This window comes from Callithrix jacchus, chromosome 9 (assembly GCF_049354715.1).
Source record: "Callithrix jacchus isolate 240 chromosome 9, calJac240_pri, whole genome shotgun sequence".
NCBI lineage: Eukaryota > Metazoa > Chordata > Mammalia > Primates > Cebidae > Callithrix > Callithrix jacchus.
This window is the reverse complement of record NC_133510.1, coordinates 20,463,894-20,483,479: the sequence shown is the minus strand read 5'-3', so window position 1 is coordinate 20,483,479 and position 19,586 is coordinate 20,463,894. Positions and strand designations below refer to the sequence as shown.

At 52.7% G+C, this 19,586-nt stretch overlaps 1 non-coding gene across 1 annotated transcript in view; it reads left to right on the top strand.

The window, feature by feature from the left end:
• LOC108590018 (unconventional myosin-XV) overlaps positions 1 to 19,586 on the top strand; it is a 75,879-nt gene that overhangs the window by 37,964 nt on the left and 18,329 nt on the right. Inside the window, exons 20-24 of the transcript XR_013522627.1 lie at positions 315 to 373; positions 7,179 to 7,346; positions 16,659 to 16,747; positions 17,490 to 17,548; positions 18,184 to 18,486. This is a non-coding gene — a transcript (unconventional myosin-XV). The remainder of the gene's footprint in view (positions 1 to 314; positions 374 to 7,178; positions 7,347 to 16,658; positions 16,748 to 17,489; positions 17,549 to 18,183; positions 18,487 to 19,586) is intronic.

Genomic DNA, 19,586 nt, shown 5'->3' with positions numbered 1-19,586 from the left:
AACAGTAAGAATGTGTTTCTTAAATAAAGTAAAAATTAGGTTGGAAGATTGCTGAAGTTCTGGAGGTTGAGGCTGCAATGAGCTGTGATTGTACCACTGCGGTCCAGCCTAGGGGATAGAGCAAGATTGTTTCTCAAAAAAGTAAAATACAATAAAAATTAACCCTTTAGCATATTTCCCAGTAACACCTTCCCTCTTATGTTTTTCCTAGAAGCTCTTGAATTTTGTTTGCTTTTCACATATCTTTTAAAACTTTTATGGGATTGCCTGATTCCTTCTTTTATTTTTAAAGAATGTCTTTTTGTCACTTCCAGCTGGATCTACCATGAAAGACATCAGAGTTCAGGAGGAGACTGGGCATCATGTTATTCAGGTACAAAAAACTTGGACGATAACTCAAAAATGATCAAGCAATAGTGCATGTGTCAAGTGCAATGGGAAGCTCTTCTGGAGAGTAGGAGAAGCTTCCAGATAAGGTGACAGTGAAACTGGCTTTTGAAAGATGAGGAAGAGTTGTGTGAGAGTAGGGAGCAAAGGGGGATGTGGAGGGATGGGGAATGGTCAGGGAAACCAGCACTTTAAAGACCTGGACAATTAAGATGGTGCATCTGGTTTAGGGAATGGGGAATTAAGTGTGGCAGGAATGCTTTGGAGAGACAGTAATTTGCTTGTATGGAATTTTGCCTGAGAGACCTCACTACAGTTTCTAATCTGGTGATGTTATCATCCATCACTGTCCCTGTCAGATAGTTTGGAATAGGTGTGATGATCACAGTAACATCAAGCATAATAGTTCATGAATTCTCACAAAATCACAGGCAGGTACCAGATATCCCCATTTCCTGAATGAGGTGATACAGACTTAGGGATAATGAGTGATTTGCCCAAGCTCACATGGATATTAAGCTGAGTCAGATGTAGGGACTGGTTTGACTTTAATGCTTGCTCTTTTCATGAGCACCATGTATTGCTTCTCCTATGCAGTTAGGCAGGTAGGTGAAAGAAAAGCCCGTGTTTCGCTCGTCACACACTTTGACTGACTGACTGTGTGTGTGGAGCTTATACACCAAATTCTCTAGTGTTCTGGATATTAACTGGGTATCACACAATGTTATTCTGACACTACCTGGAGCTGGTGCAGACCCTGCAGGTTAGGCGTTTAGTCCCATGAGACTACCCTCACTTCAGATGCCAATGGCAAGTATTAGGTTTTCACCTGTACTTTTGACCAACCTATTACAAATCAGGGGTTCTCATGACCCCCTTCTTTGATTTAATCATTTGCTGGAACAGCTTATAGAACTCAGAAAAACAGTTTATTTTCTTTTTTTCTGAGAGACAGGGTCTCATTTTGTTTCCCAGGCTGGTGTGCAGTGTTGCAGTCATAACTCACTGCAGCCTCAACTGACTGGGCCCAAGTGGTCCTCCTTCCTTCCTAGTAGCTGAGACTGCATGCCTGCACCACCACATCTGGCTAATTTAATTATTTATTTTTTTAGCGATGGGATCTTTTGTTGCCCAGGCTGGCCACAAATTCCTGGGCCCAAGTGATCTTCACACCTCAGTCACTTAAAGTGCTGGGATTACAGATGTGAGCCACCACATCTGGTGAGTTCATTTCCTATTTTTGATTCACTGTAAAGGATATGTCTCAGAAACAGCCAGTGAAAGCGATGTGCATGCTCGATGCAGTGGTTCATGCCTGTGATCCCAGCACTTCGGGAGGTTGAGTTGGGAGGATCACTTAAACACAGGAGTTTGAGTTCAGCCTGGGAAACATGGTGAAACTCTCTCTCTATAAAAAATACAAAAATTAGCTGGGCATGTTGATATGCACCTGCAATTCCAGCTACTCAGGAGGCTGAGGCAGGAGAATCACTTGAACCCAGTATGCAGAGGTGGCAGTGAGCTGAGATCACACTACTGCACTTTAGCCTAAGCTGCTGAGCAAGGTTTTTTCTCAAAAAATAAATGAAAATAAATAAATAACTAGGTGTGGTGGTGTGCACCTGTTGTTCCAGCTACTAGGAAAGCTGAGGTGAGGATGCATTGAGCTGGGGACTGGGGAAACTTAGGTTGTGGTGAGCTGAAATTGTGCCACTGCACTCTAGCCTGGACAAAAGAGCCAGACCCTGTCTTCAAAAAAAAAGAAAGAGGAGAAAGAAAGGAAGGAAAGGGAGAAAGAAATGAAAGAAAGATGGATGCCCAGGGGAAGGTAAGTGGGATGTACACAGAGCTTCCATGCCCTCTGTTCAACATGCTGCCCTCCCAGGACCTCCTGTATTCAGCAACCAGAAGCTCTGCAAACCCTGTTGCTCAGGGTGTTTACAGAGCCTCTATTATGCAAGCCTGATTGATAAAATCTTTGGCCATTGGTAATTAAGTCAATCTTCAGCCACTCACACCTTTTGGAGTTCAGCAGGTGAGGCTAAAAGTTCTAAGCCTCTAATCATGTGATTGCTTTCTCTGGCAATCAGCCCTCCTCCTGAAGAAATCCAGGAGCGTGCAGCCACCCAGTCATCTCAACCACATCCCCAAATGCATTCTTAGCATGCTGAAGATTCCAAAGTTCTTAGAGTCTCTTGTGTTAGAAAGCTGGGACCAAGACCAAATATTAAAAGTAAAGATGCTCCTATCACCTCTATCACTGAGGTCTTTATAAGCATTCAAAGCTCTGTGCCAGGAACCAGGGACAGAGAGCAAATATATATTTATTTTGTTTTTTTTTTGAGACAGACTCTTCCTGTGTCATCCAGGCTGGAGCACAGTAATATGATCATAGCTCACGATAGCTTTGACCTCCTGAGCTCAAGTGATCTTCCCAGCTCAGACTTCAGAGTAGCTGGGACTACACATGCATGTCACCCATGCCGAGCTCATTTTTGTAGAGACAAGATTTAGTTATGTTGCCCAGGCTGATCTCAAACTCCTGGGCTAAAGCTGTTATTTCACCTCAGCCTCTCAAGTAGCTGGGACTGCAGGTGCACACCACTATGTCTGGCTAACATTAATTTTTATGCTTTTGTAGAGGTGGGATCTCACTATGTTTGTTGTTCAGGCTAGTTTCAAACTCCAGGCCTTAAATGTTCCTCCCGCCTTGACTTCCCAAAGTGTTGGGGTTATGGGTGGGATCCACCATGCCCAGCAGCCACAAAGATCCTTATAAAAGAAAGAGGTTAGAAGAGTGAGAATTGGAGCAGGAGATTTGTTGGTGGAAGCAGAGTTAGAGAGGGAGATTTGCAGATGTTTCACTTCTGGCTTTGAAGATGGAGTTAAGGGCCATGATCCAAGGAATGGGAGTGGCTTCTAGAAGCTGGAAAAGCCAAGGGAATATTTTAGAGCCTCCAGATGGAATGCAGCCCTGCTGACACCTTAACTTTAGCCTTAATAGACCTAATTTGGGCTTCTGATTCCCAGAAGTGTAAGTTGGTAGATTTGTGGTGTTTTAAGGGACTAATGTAGGGTAGTTTATGGTAGCAGCAAGAGGAAATAAACCTGACGCCAAGCATCGTGTGTGATGTTGGTAATCCCAGCACTTTAGGAATTTCGGCAGGAGGATCACTTGAGGCCAGGAGTCCAAGATCAGTCTGGGCAACATAGTGAGACCCTGTCTCTACAAAAAATTAAATTGACCGGGTGTAGTGGCTCACTCATGTAATCCTAACACTTTGGGAGGCCAAGGATCACCTGAGGTCAGGCGTTCGAGACCAGCCTGGTCAACATGGCAAACCCACATCTCTACTAAAAATAAAAAAATTAGCCAGGCATGGTGGGACACACCTGTGATCCCAGCTACTTGGGAGGCTGAGGCTGAAGAATCACTTGAACCTGGGAGGTGGAAGTTGCAGTGAGCTGGGATTGCACCATTGCACTCCAGTTTGGACAAGAAGAGTGAAACTTCATTTCAAAATAAAACAAATTAGCCAGGCATGATGGCATGCACCTATCGTTCCAGCTACTAGGGAGTCTTGAGGTGGGAGGATCAGTTGAGCCTAGGAATTCGAGGTTGCAGCGAGCTGTGATTGCACCACTCCACTCCAGCCTTGGTGATAGAGTTAGATCTTGTTTAACAAAAAAAACGAAATGGTGGGAGTGGGGACAGATGGCAATGTTAAATAAAAAGATCAGGGGTGGCCTCCTAAGTGGAAATTGATCAAAGACTTGGAGGGGAAGGAGCTGGTCGAGGTGCTGAAGGAGGAGCATTGTGGGCAGAAACAACAGAATAAAGTGTCTGAGGCTCTGGAAGGAGGCCAGTGGAGCAGGAGATGGGGAGAGAATTAGGGGAGGAGGCCATGGAGTTGCTGGGTGGGGATCAGTATAGATCGTACAAGTTCTGGGAGGTTATTGCTGGGGCTTTGGCTTTTACTATGAAATGGGAACTTTGGGAGGGTTCTGAGCAGAGAGGCGACATGATCTGTCTCCTGATGTAAAAGCATTCTCTGGCTGCTGAGTTGAGAAAGACTGTGGGAAGGGTGGAAGCATGGGGGTCAAACTGTGGTAACATCCAGGTGGAAGATGATAGTGGTCCTGACCAGGGTCATGGTGGTGGTGAGAGATGGTCAGAGGAGAGAAGTAGGGGAGGAGTCCAGGGAGTTGCTAGGTGGGGATCTTCAGTACATGGTGAAGACAGTGAACAGGATTTCCTGACAAACTGGATGTGGGGTGTGAGAGAAGGCAGGGGTCGAGGTTGAGTTTGATTCTTATTGAATTATTAAGTAAAATTTTAAAACTCTACTGCCTTTCCCAGTGTTACCAAATATGGGATGCTAGATTAAAGAAATCTCTTCAGGTGCAGTGCAGTGGCTCAAGTCTGTAGTCCCAGATGTTTGGGAAGCAGAGATGGGAGTATCTTTTAAGGGCAGAAGTTCAAGACCAGCCTGGGAAACATAGCAAGACCTCCTCTCTACAAAAATATTTTTCAAAATTTAATAAAATAAATGTAGCTAGGCATGGTGATGTGTACTTGTAGTCTCAGCTATTCAGGAGGCTGAGGTGGGCAGATCTCTTGAGGTCAGGAGTTTGAGGCCAGCTTGGGCAACATAGTAAGACTCCGCACTCTACAAGAAAAATAAAAAATTAGCCAGGTATGATGGCACTCAACTGTAGTACCAGCACTGGGGAGCTGAGGTAGGAAGATGGCTTGAGCCGAGGACATTGAGGCTGCAGTGAGCTATAAGTGCACAGCTGCACTCCAGCCTGGGTGACAAAGAAGGACCTTGTCTCACAATACAAATAAAGTAATGAAATCTCAAGTCAGAGCCTTTTGGCTCTGCAGCCCTTGCAACCCTGGAGCCATGCAGTGGGGTTTTTATCACTGGGAATGAAGAGACCCCTGCCCAGTGTTGTTGCCTGACTAATCAGTGTTTTAAAAAACATGTTAATCGGGCCGGGTGCAGTGCATTTTCAACACTTTGGGAGAATGAGGTGGGTGGATTACGTGAGGTCAGGAGTTCAAGACCAGCTTTGCCAACATGGCAAAACCTTATCTCTATTTTTTTTTCTTATTTTTTTCATATCTCTATTAAAAAACAAAGATTACTTTGGGAGGCCGAGGCAGATGGATCACAAGGTCTAGAGATCGAGACCATCCTGGTCACCAAGGTGAAACCCTGTCTCTACTAAAAATACAAAAAATTAGCTGGGTACGGTGGCACGTGCCTGTAATCCCAGCTGCTCAGGAGGCCGAGGCAGGAGAATTGCCTGAACCCAGGAGATGAAATTGCGGTGAGCCAAGAACATGCCATTGCACTCCAGCCTGGGTAACAAGAGCAAAACTCCGTCAAAAAAAAAAAAAGAAGAAAGAAAGAAAGAAAGAGAGAGCAAGAAAGAAAGAAAGAAAGAAAGAAAAAAGAAAGAAAGAAAAACGAGACAAAAATACAAAGATTAGCCAGGCATGGTGGCAGGTGCCTGTAATCCAAGCTACTTCAGAGGCTGAGACAGGAGAATCCTTTGAACCGGGAGGTGGGGCAGAGATTGCAGTGAACCGAGGTTACATGCTTCATTCCAGTTTTGGGGAAAGAGCGAGACTGTCTCAAAGAAACAAAAGGATTACTTATATTACTACTTAATAATTTTATTATTATTGTTTAAGATGGAGTTTTGCTCTTGTTACCTAGGCTAGAGTGCAATGGCATGATCTTGACTCACTGCAAACTCTGCCTCCCGGGTGTAAGCAGTTCTCCTGCCTCAGTCTCTCAAGCAGCTGGGATTACAGGTGCCTGCCACCACACCTGGCTAATTTTGTATTTTTTAGTAGAGACAGGGTTTCAGCATGTTGGAGGGCTAGTCTCAAACTCTTGACCTCAGGTGATCCACCCACCTCAGCCTCCCAAAGTGCTGGGGTTATAGGCATGAGCCATCTCGCCCAACCAGTTTTATTATTAATAGGTAATGGATAAAATATTTTAAAATGTTTGTTTTATATTAGTTATAATAACATGTAATGTTTTTTATTATTAACATGTAATGAATAAAAATGTTTTTAAAAGTTCATTTTATTTTTTAACTTTAATTATTTATGTAAAGAAAAAGTCTTAGAAATCTTACATAAAGTTAAAAAATGTAACGGGATGCTAGACCCCAAAAGATTTAGAAGCATTACTCCGAGAACTTCTAGTTTAGAAATATTCAGAGTAAGCCACATACAACTTGCTACGTGATCCATTTTTTTTTCTTTTAGGATATGGGGTCTCTGTCACCTAGACTGGAGTGCAGTGGTGCAATCACAGGTCACTGCAGGCTTGCACTCCTGAGCTAAGGATCCTCCTGCCACAGCCTCCTGAGTAGCTGGGACTGTAGCTATACATGATGACACCTGGTTAATTTTTAAATGTTTTCATACACATTGGATCTCACTTTGTTGGTCAGGCTGGTGTCAAACTCCTGGCCTCTAGTGACTTTTCCACCCCTGCCTCCCATCCTATAGGCATGATCCACCACAACAAGCACTTGTTCAATTTTCTAAAAAAATAAAAATTTCTAAAGTAAGCCTGTGGCAGGAAGATAAAAGTAAAAAACAGAACACATTCTAATGATTTATTCCCACATATTCTTTTGAAAGCAAGGACTTTTAGTAGACACATTGTTTACAAAGGCAAAGAAACAATGTTTTACAGGTACTTCAACACACACTGTAATGTTCTTACTTCTCTGACATCGGTTCTTTTTTGTATTTTTAGTAGAGATGGGGATTCACCACGTTGACCAGGATGGTCTCGATCTCCTGACCTCGTGATCCAACTGCCTCAAGTCAAGCTCTTCAGGCCCACCTTGAGCCTTCCGATGACCTGGACAGGCCCAGCTCTTTCCTCCCAGTGGCTTCTGCAGGCCTAGCTTTTGCCTCACAGGTATTCCTTGAACAGGTTTCTACTTGCCTCCTGGTAGCCTTGACAAGCCCAGGTGTTGCCTCACTCTAACCTCATTAGGACCAGCTCACAGTGGCCTCTCCAGACCCAGCATCTGTCCCCTGACAGGCTGTCCAGGCCAAAACTTCTAGTCACCCTCTTCAGGCACAGCTTCTGTCTCACACTGGACTCTTTAGGTGCAGCTCATGCCTTTGGGCGGCCTCTTGAGGCCCAGTTCCTGCATCTTTGTGGCCTCTCCGTACTGACAGATTTCTGAAATCTGCCATTCCAGGTCCAACTCCTGCCTCCAGTCGGCCCCAGTAGGCTTAAACTCTGCCTCACAGCAGACACCCCAGGTCAAGCGTGTGCCTCACCACAGTGCCCCCAGGCCAAGCTCCTGCCTTTCAGCAGCATCTGCAGGCCCAGCTAATGCCTCCCAATGGCCTGTCTAGGTGAAGCTCATGCATCACAACGGCCATTCTGATCAAGCTTTTACTTTTTGGCAGTGTCTCCAGGCCCAGAACTTCCTTATAATGTCCAGCTCTTCCTCCCAGTTGCATCTCCAGGACCAACTCCTGCCTGACACCCTCCTTTGGATCAGCTACACAGCTCTTGGTGGCCTTTGTAGGCCAAAAACTTTCTCAACTCAAGTTACCCAGCAGAAACTTCTGAGGAACAATGGCTTAAACAGGCATAGCTACTGGATGACAATAGACTCTCCAGGACCAACTCTTACCTCATGAAGGTTTTCCTGGCAAAGCTCTTGCTGGCCTCCCAGCAGCCTTGAGAGGCCCAGCTGCTGCCTGACACTGACTTCATTAGGCCAAGCTCCTACCCACTAGGTGGCCTCTCTAGGCTCAAAACTTCCTCATATGGGCCCCTTCTGGGCCAGCTCCTGCCTCCCAATGGCCCCCTTGGACCCTGTCGGCCTCTCCAGGAGACCCAGCCTCTGATCACTCCTGGTGGCATCCTCAGGCTTGGCTCCTACTCCTGGCCATGTCTACAGGCCCATGTCCTAACTCCCAACAACCTCTTTTGACTTGGCTCCTGACCAGCTCCCAGTGGCCTGGACAGGCCGAGCTACCACCTGACAATATCCTCTCCAGGGCCAGATCTGGCATCCCTGCAGCCTCCTTATGATGAGCTGCTACCTGCCAATGGCTTCCCCAGGCCAAGATCCTGACTGCCTTCCTGCCTGCATCCTGCCTCCACAGGCCCACTACCTCCCTCACAGTGGCCACTGGGGCCCAGCCCGTGCCTGTGGCAAACCTCTCTGGACCCAGCTCTCACCTCACGCTGGCCTCGGTCTAGGCCCAGGTCCTCCCTCGCAGCGGCCTTCCTCAGCCCAGCTCACCTATCATCGTCTCTCCTAGGCCAGCTCCTGACTTGGTGGCCTGTCCAGTCCCGAAGGTTCCTCTTTGGGCCCAGCCTCTCCAGGCCTGGCTCCTGCCTGCACTAGGCCCCTCTGGGCCCAGCCTCCACCTAACAGTGGACCCTCCAGACCCAGCTTGTGGCCTCATCGTGGCCTGCACTCAGCCCAGCTCCTGCCTCTGTGGCAGCCTGTCTCCACAGGCCCAGCTCCTGGCCTCCTGGTGGCCCCCTCGGGCCAAACCGGTGCCCCCAGGCAGCCCTCTGTGCCTAGCGTTGGCCTTCTGGCATCCTCTCCTTGTCCAGAATGTCAGCCTCTTTGGTCCCAGCCCCTCCTTCTGGCGGCTTCTTAGGGCCAACCTTTCGTTCTCGCCTCGCAGCAACCTCTGTGGCTCGGTTCCTCCCTAGCTCCTGGAGGCCTTTGTAGGCCCAAAAGCTCAGGCCCTTGACTCAGGCTCTCCAGGACTACCCAGCTCATGCCTCATGCTGGCCTCTCCAGGCTCAGGTTCTGCCCACCCAGGGTTCCTATAGGCCCCAGATGTCCCAGAGTCGGCTTCTTCAGGCCCGGTTTCGGACTCCTCCTATTGGCTTCTGCAGGCCCAAACATTGGGTTCTCAATTCGGCCTCTCCAGGCCCAGCTCCAGTTCTCCTGGTGTCTCCTCCCCATGGGTGCAAACATCATCATGTGGGTTCTTCTAGGGCCAGCTCATGCCTCCCAAAGGCCCCCTGGGCTTAGCTCCTGCCTTCCATCAGCCTCTCCTGAAGGCCCAGCATCTGCCTCTGTACTGGCGGCCTCTCAAGGCCTGGATCCTCCTCCTGGCCACGTCTACGGGCCCAAGTTTTGCCCCCGACAGCCTCTTTTTTTTTTTTTTATTCAAGAGATGGAGTTTTGCTCTTGTTTCCCAGGCGTGGGTACAATGACGTGATCTCGGCTCACCTCAACCTCCGCCTTTTGGGTTTAGGCAATTCTGCCTCAGCCTCCTGAGTAGCTGGAGTTACAGGCACGTGCCACCATACCCAGCTAATCATTTTCTTTTTTTTTTTGAGACAGAGTTTCGCTCTTGTTACCCAGGCTGGAGTAGAATGGTGCGATCTTGGCTCACCGCAAACTCTGCCTCCTGGGTTCAGGCAATTCTCCTGCCTCAGCCTCCTGAGTCGCTGGGATTACAGGCACCCGCCACTGTGCCCAGCTAATTTTTTTTTTTTTTTGAGATGGAGTTTTGCTCTTGTTGCCCAGGCTGGAGTGCAATGGTGTGATCTCGGCTCACCGCAACCTCTGCCTCCTGGGTTCAGGCAATTCTCCTGCCTCAGCCTGCTGAGTAACTGGGATTACAGGCACACACCACCATGGCCAACTAATGTTTTTTTTTCTTTTTGAGACGGAGTTTTGCTCTTGTTCCCCAGGCTGGAGTGCAGTGGTGCGATCTCGGCTCACTGCCACCTCTCCCTCCTGGGTTCAGGCAATTCTCCTGCCTCAGCCTGCTGAGTAGCTGGGATGACAGGCACGCACCACCATGCCCAGCTAATTTTTTGTATTTTTAGTAGAGACGGGGTTTCACCATGTTGACCAGGATGGTCTCGATCTCCTGACCTCGTGATCCACCCGCCTCGGCCTCCCAACGTGTTGGGATTACAGGCGTGAGCTACTGTGCCTGGTCCACAGCAGCGTCTTTTGGCTCGGCTCCTGGCCAGTGCCCAGAGGCCTTTCGTCTGTCAGCCCAAAGCTTCCTCAGTGTCCCTTCTGTTGAGGCCACTGGGAGGCAGAAGGGACGCCCTGAAGGCCCCACCTGAGGAAGCTTTGGGCCGACAGATGAAAGGCCTCTGGGAACTGGCCAGGAGTCAAGCCAAAAGAGGCTGCCAGGGGCAAAACTTGGGCCTGTAGATGTGGCCAGGAGGGGTGCCAGGCCTGGTGTGGCTGCCAGTAGGGAGACAGAGGCTGGGGCTCCTGGAGAGGCCGTGTGATGGGAATCAGGACCTGGGCCCCATGGGGCCACTGGGATGCAGGACCTAGCCCCGGAGGGGACCACGTGATGATGTATTGCGCCCACGTTGGGGGGTGCCACCGGGAGGGCCGGAGCTGGACCTGCAGACACGGACTTCATGACCCAATGCTTGGGCCTCCCGAGGCCAGCGGGAGGACAAAGCAGGACTGGGCCTCAGGGCTGAGCTCTGGAGTCCCCCCAGCCTCCCCAGCCCCAGCTGCTGCCTGCTGGCTGCTTCCGCAGGCCAAGATCCTGCCTGCCTGCATCCTGGCTGCCTCCACAGGCCCAGCGCCTCCCTCACACTGGCCAGTTGAAGCTCAATTCATGCCTTTGCAGTACATCTCTGGAGCCAGCTCTCGCCTGGTGCTGGCCTTGAGTCTGGACCCAGGCCCTCCCTCGCACCAGCCTTTCTTGGCCCAGCTCGCCTCTCATAAACGCTCTGGCCAGCTCCTGCCTCCCAGCGGCCTGTCCAGGCCCGAAGCTTCCTCTTTGGGCCCCGCCTCTCTGGGCCCAGCCTCCGCCTCTCAGTGGACCCTCCAGACCCAGCTTGTGGCCTCATCATGGCCTCTGCTCAGCCCAGCTCCTGCCTCTGTCTTCACAGGCCCAGCTTGTAGCCTCCTGGTGGCCCCCTCGGGCCAAACTGGTGCCCCAGGCGGCCCTTCCATGCCCAGCGTTGGCCTTCTGGCATCCTCTCCTTGTCCAGAGTGTCTTCAGGTCAGCCTCTTGGGGCCCAGGCCCTCCTTCCGGTGGCTTCTAAGGGCCAATCTTCCATTCTCGCCTCGCAGCAACCTCTGTGGACTCGGCTCCTCCCCAGCTCCCGGAGGCCTTTGTAGGCCGGAAAGCTCAGGCCCTCAACTCAGGCTCCTCAAGACTACCCAGGTCATGCCTCACGCTGGCGTCTTCAGGCTCAGCTTCTGCCCAGCCAGGGTTCCTATCGGCCCCAGGTGTCCCAGAGTCGGCTTCTCCAGGCCCGGGTCTGGCCTCCTCCTATTGGCTTCTGCAGGCCCAACCACTGGGTTCTCAATTCGGCCTCTCCAGGCCCAGCTCCAGTTCTCCTGGCATCTCCTCCCCATGGGTGCAAAACGTCATCACATGGGCCCTTCTAGGGCCAGCTCATGCCTCCCAAAGGCCCCCTGGGCTTAGCTCCTGCCTCCCATCAGCCTCTCCTGGAGCCCCATTCGCTGCCTCCATACTGGTGGCCTCTGCAAGCCTGGATCCTCCTCTTGGCCATGTCTACGGGCCCAAGTTTTGCCCCTGGAAGCCTCTTTTTGTTTTTTTTTGAGATGGAGTTTTTCTTTTGTTACCCAGGCGCGAGTGCAATGACCTGATCTCGGCTCACCTCAACCTTTGCCTCTTGGGTTCAGGCAGTTCTCCTGCCTCAGCCTCCTGAGTAGCTGGGATTACAGGCATGCACCACCATGCCCAGCTAATTTTTTGTATTTTTTTTTTTTTTTGAGATGGAATTTTGCTCTTGTTACCCAGGCTGGAGTAGAATGGTGTGATCTCAGCTCACCACAACCTCCGCCTTTTGTGTTCAGGCAATTCTCCTTCCTCAGCCTCCTGAGTAGCTGGGATTACAGGCATGCCCCACCGTGCCCAGCTAATTTTTTTTTAATTTTATTTTTGAGATGGCGTTTTGCTCTTGTTGCCCAGGCTGGAGAGCAATGGCACGATCTCAGTTCACCACAATGTCCGCCTCCTGGGTTCAGGCAGTTCTCCTGCCTCAGCCTCCTCAGCAGCTGGGATTACAGGCATGCACCACCATGCCCAGCTAATTTTTTGTATTTTTTTTTGAGACCTATTTTCGCTCTTGTTACCCAGGCTCGAGTAGAATGGCGTGATCTCGGCTCACCACAACCTCTGCCTTTTGGGTTCAGGCAATACTCCTTCCTCAGTCTCCTGAGTAGCTGGGATTACAGGCACGCCCCACCGTGCCCAGCTAATTTTTTTTTTTTTTTTTGAGATGGAGTTTCGCTCTTGTTGCCCAGGCTGGAGTTCAATGGAACGATCTTGGTTCACCACAATGTCCGCCTCCTGGGTTCAGGCAATTCTCCTGCCTCAGCCTCCTGAGCAGCTGGGATTACAGGCACACACCACCATGCCCAGCTAATTTTTTGTATTTTTAGTAGAGACGGGGTTTCACCATGTTCACCAGGATGGTCTCGATCTCCTGACCTTGTGATCCACCCATCTCGGCCTCCCAAAGTGCTGGGATTATAGGCGTGAGCCACTGCGCCTGGTCCCCAGCAGCATCTTTTGGCTCAGCTCCTGGCCATCTCCTGGAGGCGTTTCATCTGTCGGCCCAAAGCTTCCTCAGGTGGCACCTTTTGGGCATCCCTTCTGCCTCCCAGTGGCCTCAACAGAAGGGACACCTAGAAGGACCTCCCTGAGGAAGCTTCGGGTCGACAGACGAAAGGCCGAGCCAAAAGAGGCTGCCTGGTGCAAAACTTGGGCCGGTTGATGTGGCCAGGAGAAGGTTCAGGCCTGGTGAGGCTGCCAGTAGGGAGGCACAGGCTGGGCCTCCTGGAGTGACTGCCTGATGGGAAGAGGACCTGGGCCCCATGGGGCCACTGGGATGCAGGACCTAGCCCCGGAGGGGACCACGTGATGATGTATTGCACCCATGTTGGGGGGTGCCGCCGGGAGGGCAGGAGCTGGACCTGCAGACGCGAACTTCATGACCCAATGCTTGGGCCTCCCGAGGCCAGCGGGAGGACAAAGCAGGACTGGGCCTCAGGGCCGAGCTCTGGAGTCCCCGCAGCCTCCCCAGCCCCAGCTGCTGCCTGCTGGCTGCTTCCGCAGGCCAAGATCTTGCCTACCTGCATCCTGGCTGAATCCACAGGCCCAGCGCCTCCCTCACACTGGCCAGTTGAGGCTCAATTCATGCCTCTGAAAGACGTCTCTGGAGCCAGCTCTCGCCTGGTGCTGGCCTTGAGTCTGGGCCCAGGTCCTCCTTTGCACACGCCTTTCTTGGCCCAGCTCACCTGTCACAGACTCTTCTGAGACAGCTCCTGTCTCCCGGCAGCCTGTCGGCCCGAAGCTTTCTCTGTGGGCCCAGCCTCCCCACACCGGGCTCCTGCCTGCGCTAGGCCTCCTTAGTAGCTGGGATTACGGTCATGCACCACCATGCCCAGCTAATTTTTTCAGCCTCCCCCTTTCAGAGGACCCTTCAGACTCAGCTCCTGCCTTTGTGGCAGCCTGTTTCCACAGGCCCAGTCTTCAGCCTTTCTGTGGCCACATGGGGCCAAGCCAGTGCCTCCCAGGGGCCCTGCCAGACCCAGAGTTGGCCTTCTGATGTCCTTTCCATGTCCAGAACGTCTTCAGGTCGGCCTCTTGGGGCCCAGCTCCTCCTCCCCTTGGCGTCTACAGGCCCAACATGTGAATTTGCCTCATAGAAACCTCTGTGGACTCGGCTCCTGCCCAGCTCCTGACAGCCTTTGTAGGCCCGAAAGCTCAGATTATCTACTCAGACTCTCCAGGCCCACCTAGCTTATGCCTAACGACTGGCCCCTCCAGGTTCGGCTCCTGCCCTTTTAAGGGCATCTCCAGGCCCCAGACATTCCTGAGTCGGCTTCTCCCCTTTCGGCTCCTGCTGCCTCCTTCTGCTGGCCATGTGAGGCCCAGTATTGGGTCCTGAATTCGGCCTCTCCAGGCCCAGCTCCTGCCCTCCTGGCATCTTTCCATGGGTGAAAAACATCCTCACATGGGTGCCTCCAGGGCCAGCTGCTGCCTCCCAACGGCCCCCTGGGGCCCAGCTTCTGCCTCCCCTCAGCCTCTCCGGGAGGTCCAGCCTATGCCTCCCTTCTGGCAGCCTCCCCAGGCCCGGATTCTCCACCTGGCCTCATCTACTGGACCACGTCCTGCCTCCCAGCAGCTGCTTTTCACTCGGCTCCTGACCAGCTTCCAGCGACCTTTTGTAGGCCCGAAGCTTTCTCAAGTGGGGCTTTCTGGGCCTCCGTTCTGCCTCCCGGTGGCCTTGACAGGCCCTGCTACCACCTGACATTGGTGCCTCCTGGCCCAGCTCTGGACTCTCCACAGCCTCCCCAGCACCAGCTGCTGCCTGCTGATGGCTTTTCCAGACCAAGATCCTGCCTGCCTGCATTCTGGCTGCATCCACAGGCCCAACGCTTCCCTCACAGTGGCTCATTGGAGCCCAGCGCTTTCCTGACAGTGGCTCATTGGAGCCCAGCACTTCCCTCACAGTGGCTCATTGGAGCCCAGCGCTTCCCTCACAGTGGCTCATTGGAGCCCAGCGCTTTCCTGACAGTGGCTCATTGGAGCCCAGCACTTCCCTCACAGTGGCTCATTGGAGCCCAGCGCTTCCCTCACAGTGGCTCATTGGAGCCCAGCGCTTCCCTCACAGTGGCTCATTGGAGCCCAGCACTTCCCTCACAGTGGCTCATTGGGGCCCAGCTCATGCCTGTGGCAAACCTCTCCGGACCCAGCTCTCGCCTCTTGCCTTGAGTCTAGGCCCAGATGCTCCCTCGCAGGGGTCTTCCTGAGCACAGCTCGCCTATCGCAGACTCTCCCGGGCCAGCTCCTGCCTCCTGGTGGCCTGTCCAGGCCCAAAGCTTCCTCTTTGTGCCCGGCCTCCCCAGGCCCAGCTTTTGCCTGCGCCAGGCCCATACCGGGCCCAGCCTCCGCCTTTCAGTGGACCCTCCAGGCCCAGCTTGTGGCATCACCATGGCCTCTGCTCAGGCCCAGCTCCTGCCTCTGTGGCAGCCTGTATCCACAGGCCCCGCCCCCAGTCTCTCCATGGCCCCATTGGGCCAAGCTGATGCCTCCCGGTGGCCCTCCCGGGCCCAGCATTTGCCTGCTGGCATCCTCTCTGGGCCCAGAACGTCTTCAGGTAGGTGTTTTGGGGCCCAGCTCCTCCTCTCAGCCATGTCTACGGGCTCAACTTTTGAATTTTCCTTGCAGCAAACTCTGGGGACCCAGTTCCTCCCCAGCCCCTGGCAGCCTGTATAGGCCCGAAAGCTCAGGCCCTCTGTCTGATCACAGCTCAAAGCGGGAAAAGGAACTAACATTCTCAGGCTCTGGTCACCTAATTCCTGCCCTCCTTTGCAGGGTGGGTCCCAGGGATACTGCCCACACTGGCTGTTTGTTCACTTGCTAGCACCACCTGGCAGGTTCCTCCCTGGGGCAGACTGACTAAGGTGCTTCCCTTTTCTGGTTTCCTGGCTTGAAGCCGGCACTGCAGCTTCACAGTGAAGCTCAGCCGACAGTACAGAGAGCTCAGGGACCAAGAGGCTGGACAGTGCCAATGGTGGTTGAGGGTACTGGCCTGAGTACAAGGACCATTTCGTGATTGTTGTCGCCACCACAAAGAGCAATGTCCATCCCATAGCACAGCCTCAGCTCCTCTCCTTTTGCTGTGTCCCAGGCCTTAGAGGGGCTGCCATCCTCAGGGCCGACAGCTCTACAGCTTTACCTGCTCGTGTGTAGAACAGCTTTACAGAGGTTAGGACACAGCTCAGGGTCACACCGCAAATGATTAAGCCAAGGTCTACCCTAGACCTGGTGCCTCCAGAGCCTCGGTTCTGTTCTATTCATGGTGAAATCCCTGCTGGACTTCCTGGCAATCCCTAGCTCCTCTCTGCAAGGAGTGAGCTCTGGGTCCCAGCCTTTGCCCTTGGTCCCATCTCAGCTCCCAGCCATCTCCCCATGGCAGCCCTTCATCAGACACAAGCTACAACCCTCCACAGAGGACAGTCTTGCCAGCCCCCAGGAGAGATGCTGACCCTGGTTGACTGTGACCATGATTGGTGTCCAGAGGCACTGGCAGCAGAAATGTCAAGCTGCCATCAAGAGTAATGGGCTTGTTTCCCTGTGGGAACCGGCGAGCCATCTGGCCTTGGTGCCCATGCTGGCCAGTGGAAATTGTCCCCTGCAATAGTAAGAAGTGGAGACCCAGCCTCTGAACTCACAGGGGCCCCTGCCTGACTGGCCACCTCCCTCTTTGCAGCTGCGGCATGAAGCTGAACTTGGACTACCTGCTGGAGATGCTTTGGGAGTACTTGGCCCTGACCTGCATCTACACCAGGAAAAGAGGATGTGAGTTACACTGAGTGTAGCTGAGAAACAGGCTGAGCTTCATCCTCCCTAAAAGGCTGCCAGGCCTGTGGGTGGTGTCCAGAGACCCTGGCACCAGCTCTGGCCTGGCTTATTTAGACACATCGCAGCTCTTTTCCCTTCTCAGCACTGGGCACTGCTGGTTTTGTGTGCCCTGGTGGGGCAAGGCTACCTTGGGGTCCTCAGTATCTGCAGCAGTTAGTGCCATCCTGACCTCCCCTCACAGTGACAGACCCCACCACAGGAGCATTAGTGACCTGAATCCACAAGAGCCCTCCCCATGTCTGACCCCCTCCCATCCTCCTGGTGGTTGCACACACACATATGCCCTGGGGTCCCAGCTGCTGAATTCGGAGCACTTTGCATCAACCCTGACCTTGGCAGCGAGACATGAGGAGCGAGCTACAGTTTGCCTCACGAGATTCCAACATCCCTTTGGGTCCTGCCCATTGAGTCTAGATCCTGGTCTCTGTCAGTGCTGTCACAGCAGATGGGTGGCAGGCAGTGTGATCCTGGACTTTTATTTTGAGTCACTGTGTTCAAGTAAGGCTTGTAGAAGATGGCGCAGGGATATATGCGGAGGGTGTGCTGTATATCTGGGACATTAGGCCAAGGCAAGGAGACTGAAAGGGCCTCTGCAGCCATCTCTTCCCTCGGGCAGAATCATGAGGCGGCAGTGTGGGTCCTCGTGTGTGGTTGACGCTCTCCCCATCTCGCCCTGCAGAGAAGCCGGACTTCACAGATGCCATCATTCTCTGGAAAGGGGCCTCAGTGGAGCACGTGGTGAGTTGACAAGACCTGCCCTAACAAGGGGTGGGAGCTCTGTGTGCCCCTTGGAGCGCTGTTCTGCCTGAGGTGCCCTGGGCCAGGGGTAGGCTCTGCTGGTCTCAATCTCAGATGGTGACACACAGGCTCTGGAGTTGGACAGTCTGGGGCTGCATCTGCAGCACTGCTTCCTAGCCATGTGCTGTGCCTCCAACCTCTCCTGTGAGGTGGGATGTGCTGCCTGCCCCCCTGGGTCATCAGGAAGACACATTGGATTAAGTCCAGCATGTAGGGCACTGAGCATGATGCCTGTAGTGCATAGATGCCAGTAACCCTGCTCCCATGCCATTCAGGCATTAGCCAAGGAGTGGGGAGTGGTGCTGGCTCAACACAGAAGTCAGGACAGGTTTCAAGGAGGCCTCCTGAGCTGGCTTGTAGAACTAGCAGGTATGGCAGTGAGGAGTTGGGGTGGGGAGCATCCCAGATAGGGGAGCGGGCATGCACAGGCCCCAGAGGAGGTGCTATTGGTTCAGGGAGCACGAGGCTGCCTTTCTCTGTCCAGAATTCTGTCACCTGAACATGACCCTGCAGGCACCAGTGGTGGCCAAGTGTTGGGTCACATGGCTGTGCTTCTGGGCTGTTGGCTTTTCCAGGTGTTATTTTCCTCAAGCTGATTTCTTCTTGGGATCTGTATCATGGAAGCAAGGGACACTGTCCCTCTAGCCCCTTATGACAGTGGTGGCTGGGCTTGCAATCTGGTCTCATGCATTCATTCCTTCTGAAAGCCCAGCCCCAGGTCTCTGGGTGCCACCCTGGAGGTGTTGAACAGATGAGGCCATGCAAAGTCCCATCTCTCTAAGACCTAGGCTTGAGATCACATCAGGAGGAGCCAAGAAGACTCACGATCACCCTCGTGAATCCCTTCAGACACTCACAAGTGGCAAGCTGAGTAAAAAGTAAGACTCATTTGCAGGCCCGAATCAGCCACCTTCCCATCTCTGTCAGGGAAGTGGACCTGCAGGCCTGGCGCCACCTCTGCCCCAGGGACACTGGGCTGAGGTGTTTTGTCTCTCACTGGGGCCTGGAAGACTTGTGGGCATGTAGGGGGAGGAGCCTTATCGCACAATTGCAGAGTCCCTTCCCTGACGCCCTCCACTGTCCCACCATCAGAGTGGCAACCAGAAGTCCACACTCAGGGCAAATGCTGGCTGCCCCTCCAGGGTCTCCTTCCAATTTCACGTGACATCTGGGACCCTTTTGACCTTTATCCCTACCAAGAAGCACTGGAGGGTGTACGCTGCTCTGAAAGTTGGGGGTGATGTGATATGTGGGAGGCTTCAGGTCACAGGTGGGGCCAGGAGGAGTGAGAGACAGTGCAGTCAAGCTTGGGATGGGGTTAGGTGGAGCTTCACCTTTCTGTCTCTCCCCTGTTTTTCTGTGCCTCTGTATCCACCAGTCACTTGCTAGCCAGTTCAAGTATGCCCTGGTGTGGGTAAGTGTCTGGGTGGGAGGCAGGCAGGGGGTTAGACCCAGCAGAGCCCCTGGATTAGGCATAGAGCAAGGCATTCACATTCCTCTGCATGGTGTTCCTGTTTTTCCTGTGGGGATTGGCATGACTGTGTCTGTCCTCCATAAAATGTATGTGTTCACCCAGGCTGGACATGGGCCTTCCCCACTTTTTTTCTTTTTTCTTTTTTTGAGACAGGGTCTGGCTCTGTCTCCCAGGCTGGAGTGCAGTGGCACAATTGCGACTCACTGCAGCCTTGACATCCTGTGCTCAAGCAATCCTCCCACCTCAGCATCACATGTAGCTGGGAGTATAGGCGCACAGCAGCATGCTTGGCTGATTTTTCATGGAGATGGGATCTTGCTATCTGGCCCAGACTGGTCTGGAACTCCTGAGCTCAAGTGATTCTTGAGCTTAAATGAGGCCTCCAAAAGTGCTGGGATTACAGGCATTAGCCATTGTGCCTGGCCCTCCCCCACCTTTGAGGTCAGGGATGGTCAGACCACTGCAGACGTCCTGCTGCCTGGGGCCCTAACTGTATGCCAGCAT